Source organism: Dermacentor albipictus, chromosome 6 (assembly GCF_038994185.2).
Source record: "Dermacentor albipictus isolate Rhodes 1998 colony chromosome 6, USDA_Dalb.pri_finalv2, whole genome shotgun sequence".
Classification (NCBI taxonomy): Eukaryota; Metazoa; Arthropoda; class Arachnida; order Ixodida; family Ixodidae; genus Dermacentor; species Dermacentor albipictus.
Genome location: NC_091826.1, coordinates 127475324 through 127489804, shown reverse-complemented (window position 1 = coordinate 127489804; position 14481 = coordinate 127475324). Strand labels below are relative to the sequence as shown.

At 44.5% G+C, this 14481-nt stretch overlaps 1 non-coding gene across 1 annotated transcript; it reads left to right on the top strand.

The window, feature by feature from the left end:
• Positions 1 to 10299: 10299 nt before the first annotated feature.
• Positions 10300 to 10372, top strand: TRNAA-AGC (transfer RNA alanine (anticodon AGC)). Its single transcript has one exon. It is a non-coding gene; the product is annotated as a tRNA-Ala (tRNA).
• The last annotated feature ends 4109 nt before the right edge of the window (positions 10373 to 14481 follow it).

The following is a 14481-nucleotide window of genomic DNA, read 5'->3' as shown; positions in this document are numbered from 1 at the left end:
CTGAAACTTCATGAATTTTTGCCTCTAAAAAGGCTGAGCTTGATTTTTTATTCTTTTCTTTGATCGCTTTAGCTTGCGCTGCAATTGCAAAGTTTCTCGCGTAATCCAAGGATTGTGATTGTCTGACTTCTTGCATATCACTGGTACAAAACGCTGAATGCAGTCACGAACAATGTTTTTGAAAACAAGCCACAGGTCATCCACGCTACAAGTGCTGTGCAGAAAACTATAATAATGAAGATCTAACATATCAATAATCGATTCATTGTCAGCACGGGCAAAATTCGGAAAGTGTCGAATATCACCCCTTCGGTCCAATAATATGTCTTCTATTACCAAGATTACGGCTTGATGATCAGAAATACCGGCCACTACATTACATGAAAGGTTTTCTTTGATATTGCCTCGTACCAAGAATAAATCCAATATTGATGAAGAATCTTGTTGGATTCTAGTAGGGTTCTTCACAATTTGTAAGAGATCGAAATGAAACATGATATCAAGCAGAGCATCTCCTACAGCGTGCGGAGATTGAACACAAAAAGTAGCCCAGTTTATGTTTGGTAAGTTAAAATCTCCAGCTAAAATTAACTTATCGTCTGGTTTCGTGTAGCAATAAAGATATTTCTTAACTTCATCTAAGACGGCGACAGAGGAACCGGCAGGCCTATAAATAGCACCAAGGACATATCGGAAATTGTTAGCATATACTTTACAAAAGACAGCTTCAACTGTGGCAACGTCAGGCAGTTTTAAAATCTGAAATGTGCTTTTGAACAGTATAGCCACTCCGCCACCTCTTCTGTCGCGGTCTTTCCGAAAGACTTTATAGTTTCTTGGCACAAACTCAGAATCAAATATTTCTTCATCTAACCATGTTTCTGTTAGCACAGCTAGGTCCGGATCATGCGTTAACAGCATACCTTCCAGATGGGAGACCTTGTTCACAACGCTACGACAATTAATACTAATTATTGTTAATGTCCTCTTGTTTTTCTTTTGTGGTCATTTCTTCCTTTCAGAAATTTTGTAGCGAGCATTGTTCGCCGAGTCCCAAGCAAACATCGTACCATCTACACACAGCTTGTTAAAAAAAAGCTTCACCTTAGCTCCGTTCGATCTCTCTTCCGCTGAGCTTTGCCATAACTTCTTTCTAATATTTCGAATGGCGAAAGAAAAGTCTTCCGTGATCGAAAATTCTGTTCCCTTGAGCTTATAGCAAGCTTTTAGGACGGAACCCTTTTCGCGGTAGTCTAAAAATTTAATGATTACTGGGCGACCATTTTTGCTCTTTTTTCCAAGCTTGTGGCATCTCTCTATGCCTTTAACAGTAACATCCAGTTTTTCTTGGAACACAGTCTCGTTCACCTTCGTGATAAGTGATTCAGCAGTTTCGTCGCTCTCTTCTTTTATTCCGAAAATAATCAAGTTATTCCTCCGGCTCCTGTTTTCTAGCTCATCAACCTTGTCTTGCAGGTATGTCACTTTATCTTCCAACTCAGTCGTTGTTGATTTTAACTCGCAAATTCGCTCTTTTAGTTCATTCAAGGACGCCATCTGAACCTCTAGCAACTTCATCTTTTCGTTCAGCCGTGCGATATCTGCTTCAATCTTTCCTTGATTTGTCAAAATGTTGTTGATGGAAGCTGTCATATCACTCTGGCCCGAAAGAATCATCTCCAACATTTCCTTATCAGTAGGACCTGGATTTGACTCAATGTCGCCACAGCTCAAAAGGCTCTTCCTAAATGAACACACATCCGAAAGTAAATTTCTTATACTAAGTGGGCAAGGCAGCAGCAGTAGGAAACGGTCATCACTGCGATAACATTTGGCATGTAAGTATGCACTAACCTGCACGATAAAGCAGAATGGGTTGACCATTGTGTCCGATGTGCTGCTGCCGAGCCCACTGATTCCGAACGCCAGGCTGCTGCTTCTTATACCCGCCGGTGGAAGCCTATGATGCGACGTCACCGATGCCGGCGCAGGCGTAGTAGCCACAATGAGTGGCTGGAAGATGTCGTCTACGGGGCAATCAATGTCTCGTGCAGATACGTCGATGACCAGGCGCTGCATGGCAATTCCTTCTTCTGCGCAGGCACACGGTGCTTGCATTTGTAGCAAGGAAGCTAGAACCTGCACGATAAAGCAGAATGGGTTGACCATTGTGTCCGATGTGCTGCTGCCGAGCCCACTGATTCCGAACGCCAGGCTGCTGCTTCTTATACCCGCCGGTGGAAGCCTATGATGCGACGTCACCGATGCCGGCGCAGGCGTAGTAGCCACAATGAGTGGCTGGAAGATGTCGTCTACGGGGCAATCAATGTCTCGTGCAGATACGTCGATGACCAGGCGCTGCATGGCAATTCCTTCTTCTGCGCAGGCACACGGTGCTTGCATTTGTAGCAAGGAAGCTAGAACCTGCACGATAAAGCAGAATGGGTTGACCATTGTGTCCGGTGTGCTGCTGCCGAGCCCACTCCTGTGCCTATACTACGGCGCCCAAAAACTCGGCAAAAGGAATCATCCATGGGATTCCGGACTGCGACACACAAGAAGACATTATTAGAAGTTTGGCGCGTAATACCCCCCGGGTCCTGCACGCCAGGCGCATGGGCAAGACATCCTCAGTTATAATCGTTTTTCAAGGTGAAGAAGTACCACACTACGTCAACTACCGAAATACTACGTACCAATTACAATGCACCAGCTTGCACAGTTCCGAAATGAAATACGGCTGATAAACTGCTGGAATGTTTTTGCTGCGGATAATACAGAGGCTGTCTATGAAACATTCTTGCAGACTTTTCGGGCTTGCTACAAAAAACATTTCCCACTTCGTACCAAACCTTCGCGTTCTTCGAAAATCCGCGAACCCTGGGTCATGGTAGAATTACTGCGTAAAATCAAGGTTAAAATGAACTTATTATATAGGTTCATTCAAACCCGGAATCCAAATGACCTACAGGTTTTTAAATCATTTCAGAACCAACTAACAAACCAGCTTCGCCACGCTAAATACCGCTATCGTCTCGAGCACTTTCAATACTGCTTGAATGACAGCCGGAAATGGTGAAAGCGGGCTAACGTTTTGTTGAATCATGTGCCTGGTTATCAGCCTCCAACAGGTATTTTGGAAAATAGCAACGTAGTTCCAGACGTGTTTTTGCCTGACACGTTTAACAATTACTTTACCAGCGTTGCAAGTGCACCTATCAGCATGAATGCTAGTCGTTACTTATGCGTTGATTGCTCCGATTCAGTTCTTTTTGCATCCAACGAACGTATCTGAAATAATATGCAAGTTCAGTGAACTCAATAACAGCAGCGTTTGTGATGTCAATGATATTCAGATTAAACTTGTGAAATACGTCCTAAATTTAATTGCGCCTGTATTAATGCACATCTACAATGTCTGCCTTTCTTCCGGTGTATTCCCACGTCAGATGCAAACTGCAAAAGTGTTAGCTTTATTCAAGAAAGGAAATAAAAAAAATTGTTGACAAATTATAGATCATTTTCTATTCTCCCGGTATTGTGAAATGTTTAGAAAAAAATTATTTTTCTACGCGTTTCTGATTTCCTCGAAAGCAAAAATTTTTTAACCGATTGCCAGATTGCCTTTCGTAAAATTAGGTCTACTCAACTTGCCCTGCTTCAGCAAAAAGAATTCATTTTAGATATTTTGATAATGGCCTTCTTACTCTAGGCAATTTTATAGACTTTAGCAAGGCCTTTCATTATATTAACCACAAGCTTCTGTTACATAAAATGAACCACTATGGCATTCGTGGCATTGCTTTAGACTTAATTAAGTCTATCTGTGTCATAAATGTCGATTTGTGCAAATTAATAACATTCAATCCCAAGTTAGGCCGGTCAATATTGGCGTTCCGCAGAGTAGCATTTTAGGCCCTCTTCTCTTTAATATCTTTATTAATGATATTGGTAATGTAGATTTCCACAGCAAGTTTATTATATATGCTGATGATGCAACCACGTTGTTTTCTTCAAGAAATGCTGTGCTGTAACACTGCTTGCAGCTGCGAATTGTGTGCTTAAAAAATTATATACTTGATCTGTCGAAAGTGGCCTGAAAGTCAACACAGAAAAAACTAAAGCAATTTCCTTTCATGCCAAGAAGAAGAATGCTCTCGTGAAGGACGACATTAAACTTGGCTCTTCAAAAATCATGCTCGCGAATTCCATTAAAACCTTAAATGTGTTCTTTTATCATGAAATGTCTTGGAACTGTCAAACTAATTTCTCAACAAACAAGCTTTCTCAAGCTTGAGGTCTTCTTCTCACAATTAAACAGATTCCACAGAAGGTAAAACTTTTGCTCTATAACTGTTTGTTTTGTTGCCACCTAAATTACGGCTGCCTGGTTTGGGGCACAAGATCTGACACTAATATTAATCGTATTTTTCTGCTGCAGTAGAGAGATATTCGTGTTGTGTGTAAAGTACCGTTCGACTTTCCAACTAATTCATTATTAAAGACCTAAAGACACCTAAAGCTCCTGATCTCTTCAGTTTTCGCTTAGCGTTAACATACGGTAAGGAGTGCCAGAAAAAACATTAACCACACCAGATCTATAGCCAACTTGACACGAAATAGAAGCTAATATGCTACAAGATTACCGGAATATTAGTTTGTGCCATACCCACGTACCAACTGTGCGAAACAAAAGCTTTCATACACTTTACCGCAATTATTAAAAAAAATAATGAACAATGGTACTGATGTTTTTTCTCGCAGTAAAAACAACTTAATAAATTACTTTGGCGCCTATTAGCCTTGAATCTCTGTATAAGTAGGCTTTCTTTTTATTGAGGTATGTATTTTTTTCTATTGTTATCTGCTGTATAAATACTTGTATGAGTACGTTTATTGTTTTTGTTTTGTTTTGTTCTTTCTCTCTTGCTCTCCCTTTTTGCCATGTGTTGGTTTCTGCTGTTGCTGTCACGAGGAGGTTTAGGGACTAGTCAAGTTGCTCTTTTGCAACTTTTTTCCTTATATCCTGCATAAACTTGTATATTTTTATGCAAATAAATTCATTCATTCACTCATTCATTCATGTCAAGAAGCAATTGTCCGAGCCTAGCGGTATTGTTTTATAAGCAGCGCCAACTCGGAGCAATTTAGCTCGGAAGACCCAAAATGTAAAACGTATCTTTTTGTCCACTTCAGTACACAAACAGTCATTGAGTTGGACAACGGTGTACTTGCGCGACTGCATTCCATGGGTTGTCGCCGTCAATATTGCAGTGTGAAATAACGCTACCCATACGGTGTAAACTCAATGTCGACTCAACTAACAGAGTAATACCGCAGTGGGAAACGAGAAAAGGCAACAGCGCCGTATAAATCGAAATGAGAGCGTCGCTGTTCAACCTCGGCGCTGTACACTGACTGGCGCTGGCTCGTTAGAATGCGAGGCGAGGTTGACGGCGCAGCCGGTTGCCGCCGGAGACTTCGGTCCCGTCGTACGGCCTAGTTTCGCGTCGAATGCCTACGGATGAAATGGCGCTCTGTTGCGCTGATTCTCCGTCGGGGGTGTAGCTCAGATGGTGGAAGAAGAAGAAGCGGCTTGTTCGAACGGCCACGTTTGCGATGAGCTCCGCTGGAAACAGCGCATCGGCCCTAGGCCGAGGATCACACCCACCGTCATCTACCGATTCCGGTAATTATAAAGTCGTTCTTCCTCGTCTACCGACTGGCAACACCGTCCTCAATTCAGTTTTCCTGCATGCTGACCTGGCAGGGCGACCGTATCGAGCCCCGGACTTTCGCGATGCTCTCCTTTCACTTCCAAATGCAACTGAAATACTCGGCGCTGGACAATACCAGATGAGCCATTTGTGGTTGGTAACATGTGTTAATAGCATCGCGAAACAGAAACTTGTCGACAAAGGCGAGTTGTTGGTGAAGGGCCTCAAGTGCCTTGTCATTGACCCGGAATGCAAAAATATCAAGATGAAGCTTCTTTGGCTTCCCCCACACCTCGAACAGAGACGGATTGTTGAAGCGCTAGAGCCATATGGCACAGTGCAGTCCATCACGAGAGAAATGTGGCGGTGTGACGGCATGGAGGGCTGGCAAATGACTAACCGAGACGTGGCGTTCACATTGAAAGATGGCGTTTCTGCCGGTAATCTGCCACATCTGTTGAGCATATATGGCCACCAGTGCCTTATCTTGGTACCTGGCCGACCACCACTTTGCCTCCGGTGCAACAGAGTTGGGCATATCCGGCGACAATGTCGAACACCACGCTGCAGTAACTGTCACCGCTACGGTCACCCTGCAGACGCATGCGTCGGAACCTACGCTGACAAGCTTCGTGGAAGTAGACCGGCTGAGGCTGATACCATCACCGATCATCTCATGGACGTGAACGAAGTTGTGGATGCAACTGGAGAAACACTCCCTGAGACTCATCGACAAGAACAGATTCAACCGTCATCGGCTGACATTAGCCTCAGCCAGAAGCCTGCGATCGAGGAGGAGACTAAGGCACCTGACGACGAACCAACTGTGTCTTGGGCAGAATCTCCACCAGTTCAAGATCGCCCACTGTCAGTGGAATCTGGATCGATGTGCGAGGCCGCCAAGAAGCGTCCAGCGCCATCCGACAATCCATCGCCCTCGGCAAAGGAGGCTCGCGTTCCCAAGGTGTCAAAGTTGACAAAACCGCCCCGGGGAACACCTACGCCTGCTGAAGTCCCTTGTGTTACCGTGCACCAAAAAGCCCATAGTGCATCACCTCATCAAGAAGGGAGTGGTGCACCTCTGGAGCAGCGTTTAGACGCTGTACCTACATAGGTAATCATGGCGGGCGCTCTTCCCTTCCATTTTGGCACTTTAAATGTCCGTGGCTTACGAAGTAAGCGACGGCAAGTACAGCTTCTTCATTTGCTACGCAATAGAAAATTAGATATTGCTGCTATCCAAGAAACAAAGATTGAATCCGACGAAAACACAGAAGTAGCTCTATCTCCATTCATATCTGACTATAATGTTTGTGTCAGCCATGCAGTAGGCGTTTCCGCAGGCTGTATGTTATTTGTTAGCAAAAAGTTTACCGTGTGATTTCCTACATTTGTTTACAGATAGGGAAGGGCGCCTAATCTGCTGCGATATTGATATCAGTGGCACGAGCTTTAGATTTGTGTGTGTTTATGCCCCGAACAAGTTACGTGAACGCGAGTGTTTCTTCTTATCTCTAGAAAATCATTTCTGTACTGATCGTGCATTGGTCGTCTTTGGAGACTTTAATTGTGTATGCAACGCGCAAGATCGTACGTCACTGAAGCTGAGACATGATCCAAGTAGTGATGCGTTGCAACGCCTGATATGTGATTATCAGCTTGTGGACATTGGAGAAAATGAAAAGGTGGGATGTCGATATACGCACTTCCAGGGTACCTCGCATGCAAGGCTTGACCGAATTTACGTTTCGCTTAGCGCGCTACCTCTTATTCATGGTTACACTGTGCATCCTATATTCTTTAGTGACCATTGCCTAGTCTCAGCATCTTTTGGCAGCCGTCGGTTCCAAAGTCGGCGTATGTGCTGGGAGCTGTGGAAGTTTAATAACCAGTTACTTTCGCGTGAGTGTTTCTTAAATCGTATTACTGAGCTTATAGCTCATGTGTCTTGCCGCAAAGACTTGCCACTCTTTGCTTTGTGGGAAATTTTTAAACAGGAAGCTAAAATGATAGCTATCGAATAATCATCAATATTAGCCTTTGAAAAAAAGAATAATTACAAAGCATTGTATAGACTTTTGAGTGAGTTGCATGAGCTTGAATGCGTACATCCGGGTTAATATATTGATGATATTCATAAGGTCAAGGCACAGTTACAAACTTTGAACGCAGAAAAATACAGAGGTGCACTAGTGCGGGCGCGAAAGCAGCGTTTCCTGGAAGAACAGCCTTGCAGTAGGGCCCTTGGCGATGAGCGCCGACACGCGCTGTCTAAACAAATACTAGAAATAGAGTATGGTGGAATCATTGTTAACGAGCCTACTCTAGTAACTAAAGCATTTTTTGAACATTACCAAAAACTATTCCGAGACCATATGCCATTGGATACAGATGCTGCCAAACAGATTGTATCGTTGCTACCCCAGTTAAATCAGGATGAGTACGATTATACAAACGAAAACGTTGATATCAATGAGGTAACTTCATGCATCGATTCGTTAGCGAAAGGCAAAACGCCTGGCCCGGATGGCCTTACTGCCGAATTTTATCAGTGTTTTCGTTCCCTCTTATCGCCATTATTACTTCAGGTGTACCGAGAGGCCTTGGAAGTAGGGTACCTAACCGTCACAATGTACGAAGGACACACCGTCCTTATAGCCAAAACCGATGATGAACAGAAATTGCAAAAAGTTGACGGATATCGTCCTATCTCCTTATGCAATGTGGATTATAAAATTTTTGCTAAGGTATTAGCTAACCGTTTGCAAGTTGTAGTAAGATCTGTGGTCGGTGATCATCAAACATGTGGCATCAGGGGACGGTCCATTCAGACGAACATTCATGTTGCGAGATCGGTGCTAGAGTGTGTAGCTGAGGGGATTGGACAGGTGGCAATGGTACAGCTAGATCTGGCTAAGGCGTTCGATAGGGTGAATCACTCATTCCTGTTTACTTTACTAGAGCATATAAATATCGGATCTGTGCTCCTTAGAGGTGTGAGGATATGTTATGCTAATGGCTCAACGCGGCTTATAGTGAATGGCTCTCTCTCCGATCCGATTAGGCTTTTATCATCAGTACGACAAGGATGCCCCTTGTCACCGCTTCTGTTCTGCTTGTATTTAGAGCCACTTTGTATGGGCATTCTTAAAGCACAAGATTTCCAAGGGTTTAAATTACTGACTAATGAGGTTCGGGTTCTTGCGTATGCAGACGACGTGGCCTTTTTCTGTACTGATAAAAAGAGTGTAAACACTGCTCTTGCAATTACAGAAGAATTTTGTGCTGCTTCTGGTGCAAGCGTTAACTTTGAAAAAACTTCAGGTTTTTGGTTTGGATTATGGGCCACAATGCCATCACATTACGCAGGAATTCAATGGAAAGAAGATCTGCGTTATTTAGGTGTGCCTCTCTCACAGTATAGAAATAGCAACGCTCATTGGTCAGGAGAAGTTGGCAAAATTCAACGTAAAGTGAATTCATGGCGAGGGCGGAATTTGTCAGTATTCTTTCGTGCTGAAGTGTGTAACGTTTTCTTAGCTTCCCGTCTTATGTATGTGCTCCAAGTACTACACTGCTCAAGACTTCGCCTTCAGGCACTGCATCGCGTATTTGCAACATTCATTTGGAGTTCGAGATGTGAATGGATGCGGCGCGACAATCTGTTTCTCCCCCTTGAACGTGGTGGTCTAGGATTAGTACACCTCTTCGTCAGGCAAATTGTTTCTCGCCTGTATTTCTTTCGAGACAGTGACCATCCGTTCTCGCGTGAAATGTTGCAACTGCGTTTAGTTCCTTATGTTCCTAACATAGCAGTGTCATCAGATGTCAAAGATGTCCCACAGGCTCCTTGGGGCTTTCTCAAGGAGGTTGTTGATACATTCCTTTTCTTGAAAGTTAGATTCAGCCTGGAGTACGTGTTCACAGCGAGCCGAAAAGCAATTTCTGCGGCACTGGTTGACTCTATTTTCCCAGATCCTTTGTATCGTGCACCTTATTTAAATCGACCTCATCAGGATGTACTTAAACGCGTCCGGAAAATGTGTGTGCTTCCTGGAGTAAAAACATTTTTCTTTAAATTACATTCGGAAACACTCCCTGTTAAAACTTGGTTGAATTCGAGGGGTTGCTTTGTGCCGTGGTCAACAAACTGTCGGCTCTGTCCACGTGCCGAAACCATAGATCACTGTTTCATAGACTGTAGGGACGCTGTATTTTTTTTTTGGGACATTCTCCAACGGACACTTAAAAAGGACATTGACATGACTCCATACTCAATTAGGTTTCTACCGTTTCAGGTTACCGGTGGTCCTCCCTATGACATGTTCATTGTGCTTGGTTTATATAGCCTGTGGAGAAGTAGACTCTGTGATCGCCATGCCGAAAGCCCGCGAACTAAAAAATTCTTTTTTCGCGAAAGTGCTGCGTATGTAAGAAGTGTGTACGCTGTGCAGGAACCTCCGCCAGACTGGATGCACTTGTTGGATGCATGTGTGTGTTTGCCTGAGTTTTAAATGTGTGATTGTGTCCACTTTGTAATACACCTTCAGTTTTCTTTTCCATGTAATAAAGAAGAAAAAAAGGGGGTGTAGCTCAGATGGTAGAGCGCTCGCTTAGCATGCGACAGGTGCTGGGATCGATACCCAGCACCTCCACTGAACATTTTTTTTCAGGCCTTTTCTTCTTTTTGTAATAGACTCGACTGTTCAGGAACGATAGTTCATAGGAAGACTGGGCGTAGCGCGACACAGACGACGCAGTGAAACCGGGACACCGAAGCAAGCGGAGTACCCGTGCTCCGCTAATTTTTTTTTCTTTTAGCGAAAGAAAAACAAAGAGATAGCAGTAACCAAATAAAATGTACAGCTGCACTTTTCCATGTAGAGCGGGCTATATATGAAAGATGGATATAAGCCAAGAAGAGCAAGTGTGTTGGACTGTCCAAACAGTACGCTTGAGCTTGCTGTGAAGGGAGGTACGCCTTATCCGTGCTTTGGTGGTTATCCATACGTGTTAATTACAGCCTGGCCTTCTGTTTCCTCGGGCTTCGGAAAATTTCGGCTTATCGGCAGCATCGGTGGTACACAGGAACTGAGTAAGAAAGTGATCCAAACAGCGAATTAAGCATCAATTAAGGTCCCGCTGAGCAAAAGAGGAGGCGTAAACGTAAATGGAAACAAGCATCTTCACAACAAAAGTATCTGTTTACCTCCTGCCTGTCTTCATCGAGGAAAGTGTCTCACCTAGTCCTAAGTCACAGCATATATCACATTGAACTCTCAAAGGCCAACTCATCTCTTACTGGCCACGGGGATCTCATTGCGTATTCCTTTTTTTTTTTCATGCCAAGTTGGCTGATTCAATTTTTCCCAAAGACGTTGAAGTAATCTAATAACTTGCTTCTCTTCATCACCAGAGCTAATAATTTAGTGCGCCGAGATCAGCTATTAATAACTCGTTTGTGTTTCTTTAACAAACGCTTTGGAATTTATAAATTGCTGATATTGCTGGTATTGCTATCATATTGAGTGTTACACATGTATTAGCGTCAGGTTTACGTATATCATCCTAGAAAACCACTCGCTGATTGCCATTTTGCATGAAGTTGAGATTACTACCGCGTTTACGGGCATTACTTACCAATTTCCTCCGCGATAAATTGCCACTGAAATAAAAAATGCGCTGCAGCAGGACGCTAGTGGCATATATCACGAAAGTGGTGAACACCGTGTTTTCGCGGTAATCGTGACAACCGTATTAACGTGGGCCGTGACCATGCTATCACACATGGCAGGCCCTTACCGTTGCGGCAGAATAAAAAGAAGTCTCATTGGCATCGCCTCTAGCGACACTCACTTCGTGTTTTGTTGTTGACTAAAACTCTCTCTCTCTCTCTTTATGTCTGAGCCGTTTTAGCCATTAATTTCGCTGGAAGAGTCACATTTACCTGGCCCTCCTATTTGAGCAAATATAGAAACAGTTGGTCACATAACCATTTTGTTTGGCGACCACATAAGTTTACTAAAGCTATAGATACTAATAAAACAATAAAACCTTAAGGACTCAGTGGTTGTATGCCAAATTGAGTAACATATCTAAGACAGCGAAACTCTATATGCGTATTTTCACGCTCTTCGGCAGTCCTATGTGTTCGGTTTGCCACTTTCCATAATCTATACCAATACTTACAAAAATCTTCACTAAATCTTGCGAAGCTCCTGCTAACTGCGCTGAAAAGAAGGTGTCACATCCCTTGACGTGGCAATGATTAGCACAACCATGGCATCATCATGTACGTATGCATAAATAGCCAAGAATGTGGAAGTGGGAAGAGACGTGGCACGAACCCTCCGTGTCAGGCCTGACGCTGAAGCACAGAATGAAAAAAAAAGAACATTTACTACAGCAGTCAAAGGGAAAATGATATAAGAATTAAGGAATAGAAATAAGTTGATCGAAAGAGCGATTTCAACTAAGCACATCTTCGTCCGCAACGCATTGGCGCATGGCCACAAAAAAAATAAACAAAACGAACTGAGCGAGTGCCTATTCCGGACTATTTATCCACTCTTGGTTAGCGGAGCATGGCTACGCACAAACAGAGAAAAGCGTGTCCTCGTCCGTAGCACTGTAGTATGTAAGCAAAAAGTCATCTATAAGCAAGATTTCCCAGCGACAAGTCCACAGATTTCTCTGACCGCACGGACTTCCTTGCAAGAAGCCGCTCCCTCCTCTGTAAGCGCGCTGCGGCTTTGTCTATAAGGTCCAGGTTGCAGCAATTACCGAGCAAGAGAACATGTTCAAGGAACTGTTTGCCAATACTCCAACGAATGCCAGTTGGCTCGACACACGCAACAACTAGGAGGAACGCGCCCCAACTAAGGCATTGTGGCGAGCTCTTGCTCCAACTGGCGCGTTACATGCCCAAACATGTAGTAGGTGATGCTGCCATAAATGGTATGGATGTCGACTAAGGAATGGTACTTGCATGAATCGATGGGGACCTTTCGTTGAACACATGAAAAACGATCGAAGCTTGCTTTGCAAACTATCCTCTACATTGCTTACTATTTGTTGACCGTGATTGCTCCTGCTGACTTTCCCACTAGAAGATGGACAGGACGCACTCAATAAATAAACTGGCGCACCCTAAAGGTGCGCCTGGGGACTCTTTTGAAACGATACTGCCAAATTGATTGCTCTTCCATGACTGTGAAGAGAGGTGCAAGCGAAGCTCGCGATCCATGGCTCTTCATTGTCGTAACGTCTCAGCTTCGCGCACCCTCACGGCGAGGTCGCCACGACGACGACGAGCCCTTTCCAGGCCGAGTTCCCGGCGGCGTTCATCATACGCCGCCTATTATTCGGCCGAAGGCACGACCCGCGATGCGCTCCCGCTCCTTTAAAGGAGCGTGCTCTTCGGCAGAATGAACCAAACGCGCCCTGCACCTTTGACTGCCGGGCTGGAACTCGTCGGAAACGGCAAGCGTGAGGCGAGCAAACATGCGATCACACCCTTTCCCTCCTAGGAGGGAGGGGTAGCCTGTGATTGGCTCGCGCCTTGCCCTGGGTCTACTTTTTCACGCATTTAAAATCCCGCTTTAAAGGGCGCATATCACGAATATGGAGAAGCCGGATGCTCGACAGACATGCCGAGCCACCTCACTCGACAAGGTCCATCTTCCGAGAAGAGACTGCTCAAGTCCGTAGTGTGGTGGCTACATATGATCCCGTACCTGAATGGATTTCTCGTCTGGACGCTTGTGTTTGCTTGCCAGAGTGTTGAACTAAATTATGGGGTTTTAAGTGCCAAAACCACTTTCTGATTATGAGGCACGCCGTAGTGGAGGACTCCGGAAATTTCAACCACCTGGGGTTCTTTAACGTGCACCTAAATCTAAGTACACGGGTGTTTTCGCATTTCGCTCCATCGAAATGTGGCCGCCGTGGCCGGGATTCGATCCCGCGACCTCGTGCTCAGCGGCCTAACACCACAGAATTTTGAACTGTCGTTGGACTGCACACTATGTGTGAATTTGTTTCCCATGTATGTTCATATCCAATGTAACTGCATTGGTTTGTCACTACCGATAATTCCATGCAACAGAAAAAAACCAGCAGTGGCTGAATCGGTTAGCGTAGTGGTCTCGCAACCCGGAGGTAGGTGGTTCGTATCTAGAGCCTGAGAAGCAATTTTTATTTTCGCACGGCTTGGGTTTTTTTTTTTTCGTACGGCTACACCAACACCAACGCCGACACGAGTGAGGGAATAATACAAGCCTCGCTTGAATAATCAACAACACCTGAATATGTTCAATTGAACAAATTTACGCCATCAAGCGTATAATTCTTTTATTACAGCAATGCAGTTCGCGACGGTGTTCGCGCAAGTCCCCCGGTGATGGGGCGTCAACCTTGGTTTAGGAGATAAGTTCGTTTGATCTCTGGAACGATGTTGTGAAAGCCAAGCGCTTCCAGGCAAATAATCGAAGTCCGGGGTAAGAGCCCTAACGGTTGCTTGTACTTCTTACGTGTAAGTTGGTCTGCATATCCCAATCCACCTAACGAAGAGGGAGGTACAGGGTCTAATAAGCTATGCTAACCGATTATGATGGCTTGCATGAGTTGCGATAAGTCGTCTTCTCTTTCAGTTCCTGATGCAAACTGACCATGCGAAGGACTTGCGTGGTGTAGGCTTGGAGCGGTTGGAGGTACAGCCACCGTGACCGTCGGCTTCCACGTGTAGGGCGAAGATACGAAGGAC